Raw genomic sequence first — 4,149 nt, 5'->3', positions numbered from 1 at the left:
TTTAAATAAACTGGAGGGATGTTTGCCAAGATATTAAGTGCTACGTTAGCTGTGGTTCGATAGGCTTTTGTAATAAGGATGAGTGGTATTCTCTGAATACTCCTTAATTTATTTTTGATTAAAACTTTATTACTATACCATACTGGGGATCCATATACTATTGTTCTTTCTATTGCCTGAAGGTATATTTTCCTTAGATGCTCTCCTGTCATCCCTCGATTACCAGAAGAGAAACGGGTTAGATTCGTTGTAATTAAGCTAACTTTTTCTTTTATGTATTTAAGATGAGGAAGGAATGAAAGTTTGTTATCGAATATAACCCCTAAAAGTTTAAGTTCTTGTACTGCTGTTATTTTACTGTTATTCATTTTAAGAATAGGTGGGTGAGTTTTATATGATTTGCCTAAGGTTAGAAACTTTGATTTTCCGGGGTTAAACTTCAGGCCTGCTTGTTGTCCCCATTGGTTTATAGTTTCCAATGTTAGATTTCCCTTAATTTCTAGATCCTCTCTGGCCTTGAATTTAATGGTGATGATAATGTCGTCCGCAAAAGCTTGAATATGAGTGTCATTTGATAGTTGAAGGTTGAAGATTTCAGCGATCATTAAATTCCAATACAGTGGGCTAAGTGGTGATCCTTGAGGTGATCCTGTTGTTATTTCTTTAGTAATTTTTATATCTCCCGATTCAAGAATGATGTTTCTGTTTCGAAGAATACAATTGGTAATTTTTATTAAATTGTTGTGACAATTCAAAGACGTTAAGATTTCCACTATTTTATTAGCTCGTATAGAGTTAAATGCATCTTTAATATCTAGAGATATAATTCCTATACCTATGTGGTCCAATTTGGCCTGCATTACTTTTCTTTTAATAACATTTAGTGCCATTGTTGTTGAGGTATTATGCCTGAACCCATATTGATGCTTCGGGAAATGTTTGTTTTGCTGCAGGAAAAAATAGATTCGGTCTTTTAGTAGTTTCTCTAATATTTTACCTAAGATTGAATTAATTGCAATTGGTCGAAATTTTTCCACTCCTTTCTTCTTTCGACTGTCTGCTTTAGGAATTAGTATAATTCGGGATTTGCGCCAGCATTTGGGAAAGTATCCAACTCGAAGACAAGCATTAAATATGCTGTTGAAGAAAGACATGTGTTTTGTGCAGTGTTTGTACAAAAATTGTATTTAAATCGTCTGGCCCTGGTGCAATGTTGGTTCTGAGATTTTTGATTGTTTCTTGAATTTCTTGTTCCATGAATGGTACATCGTCACCATTTTCCGTGTTGCCGATACCGAATGTTATTTCAGGTTGGTCGGATGGTTCCATTGGGTAGAAGGAATTTAATATGTGATGAATTGTTTCTTCTAAAGATGTTGTTTGTTGTCCATCTGATTTCACTATGCTCCCAATTATTAGAGGTGTTTTAATTTGATTAGCCGCAATCTTATAGGGTAATGTGAATGGATTTTTTTCTAATTTAGTACAGACATCATTCCAACTTTCTTTTTTCGCTTTGTCTAACATATTGTTGTATGTTGTGTGTTCTAAGTAGTATTCTTTTTTGAGTCTAATCCTAGTTTCTCCAGATGCTTTTTGATATCGTTTCCTCATAGCTCTTATTCTTTTCCTTTCTATTTTTAAGTCTAGATTCCACTAAGGATTAAGGTTGTGTTTACTTTCTTTCACTATTGTTTTATACTTATTTTGTAATGTTTCAATTTTCTTATACATTGCTGACATAACTTCTTCAATTTCTAGTGGTGTATTTAAAGCTAATCATTCACTAAACCATTAATCATCACATAAAGCTTGCAATATTTTTTGATTATCCTTTAGCATTCTGTGATATTTTTTCGGATGTTTCTCTTGAGATACTCTAATTCGGATATACCGATGATCACTATCAGTGATTTCTTTTAGTACCTCCCAAGTGGTAATTTCAGAGTAGATTTTTTGATTAACGAGAGTTAAGTCAATCCACCCTTTCGCTCTATTTGTTTTAAAGGTAGGGGTGAGTGTGGATGGTTTAATATGACCATATTATTTTTCATTGCGAATTCCAATACTTCTTGCCCTTTTTCATCGGTTTCCTTACTACCCCAAATTGTATTTTTTGCATTAAAATCTCCCAAAGTTATGACATTTTCCTGCAAATGGTTTGAGATAATGTTATCAATTTTGTCTAACATTGGATTGATATTGTTAGTAGGGGGAATGTAGCAATTTATAAGTATGATATCTTTACCTCCTTTGGTTATTCTAGCAACTACCAATTTGTCTTCTATTTGAATGGGGAAAACTTGAGTTTCGGGTTTATGAATAATTAATGCTACTTTTGCGTTTTCACTAGCTGCGATTACCTTGTGCTTTATTGGAAATGGAATAATTTTGTTCTTTAGATGGTATGGTTCCTGAACTGCTGAAATGTCATGATCATTATTTGCTTGAAAGCGTTGTAATGTTTCGTTTGCTTTATAAGCTCTGGCTAAATTAACCTGTATAATTTCGAAATGGTTTTCAGTTTGTGATTGCACGTTATGATTAAAGTTGTTTTGAGTAGGTTTGCTGGTTATGTGTACTGTCGTCGCGGTCCCTGCCATGTTGCCGGTAGACTTCACAGCATTCGCCTCAGAATCCTCTCCCTCTCTTCATTCTTTTTCTCCTCATAGGTTGGACAGGAGTAAGAGAGCATGGAGTGCCTGGTTTCCTGCTCGTTGCGTCCTACCTTAAGGCACACTGGGCAGGATGGTTCTGCTTCACATTCACCTCTCACGTGTCCGTGTTGTCCACATTGGGCACATCTTGGGTCTTCCTGGCAGCCGAAGGAACTGTGGTTGTAAGATGCACATTTCAGACATCTCGTCACTCTTATGTGGTCAAACATAGGGGACTTGGTCCATCCGATAGAGAGTGTCCTCTTGCCTTTCACTTGGGTGTAGGCATTCTTGTTTAAGGCGACGACAGCCGTCATCCCATTGCGTCCTTTCCAAAGCTCTGTTATTTCCATGTCCTCTTCTGTGCAGGCCAATCCGTTTTGTTTTATGATCTTTTCAGCTATTTCGGTTGTATGCGTATCCTCGATTCCAATGGGCTTTATTTCCATTCTTTTTCCTTTCGGCTTTTTGATGTCCAGCTCCCGTAATGTTTCCTTTGCACTTATGTAGTTAGTCTCTCCATAGACTCTGGGTGTGTGGAGAGCACTACCACTCCCTCCCTTCCTGGTCTCAGGGAAGTGTCTCGGATGTTTAGTTCGGCTGGATCAACTTCTTTCTTCAATGCCTCCAAGATCTTTTCTTGTCTCAGCGTTCTGGAAGTGATAATGACAGCTGTCGTTTCTTCCTTTGCTGTTTCTTGTTCTGTTGATGATGTGGCCTGCACTACTTCAGCAAAAGTTGGGCCAGTCTTTTTTTCTGACTTCATTTCTTCTAGCTGTCCCCTCAGGAACTGATTCTCGTGAGTGTTCTGAAGCAGCAGCATTTTGAGCTTGGCAACTTCATTGAGAATTTTTTCCAGTTCCTGTGCAACATCTTCATCTCCACCTGTGGTTGAGGGAGGAGAGTCGCAACAGTGACCTCATTATGTTTTTGTCTGCTTTTGCTATCTTAGCAAGTGTTCCCCTTATTGCGTCGTTGGGGGTTCCTTGAAGTTCTTCCCCATCGAAGTCACTCCTTGTGCCTCGGCTGACTGGTGAGGTTCTTCCTTCATAGATATTGCTCCCTAGATTTTCTAGGAGACCTTGGCACGGAAATCCATTTGCCTCTTCTGGTTCTGTGGAGCACATGTTTTTGCTTTCCTTCTGAGAGTTTTCTTCTTGGTCAACTGGCACTTGATTTTTCCTTCCTTCCGCTTCTTCCAGGTTCTCTCTTGCTTGAGTTGTGTTTCGTTCGTCTGAAACCTTCTGTGAAGTCTTGGCTTGCTGCGTTGAGCTTTGTTTATACTCTGGTTCGTCGTCTCCCGAGGCCTGAGCACTTGACTCGTCTCGTGTCTGGTTCTGGATCGGGGTACCCAGCCTTGTTGGAAGGTCTTTAGTGGGCTTTGGAGTCTTCTTGGTCTTCTTTTTCTTTTTCGATTTCTCCTCTCTTGTGTTGAGTAGAGTTACTCTCTGAGAGTTCCTCCCTACTCGACAGCAAAAATGTTCCTTTCTTG

The sequence above is a fragment of the Amblyomma americanum genome, chromosome 9 (genome assembly GCF_052857255.1).
Source record: "Amblyomma americanum isolate KBUSLIRL-KWMA chromosome 9, ASM5285725v1, whole genome shotgun sequence".
In the NCBI taxonomy this organism is placed as follows: Eukaryota; Metazoa; Arthropoda; class Arachnida; order Ixodida; family Ixodidae; genus Amblyomma; species Amblyomma americanum.
The sequence above is the reverse complement of the archived record's forward strand: the minus strand, read 5'-3'. Positions refer to the sequence as shown.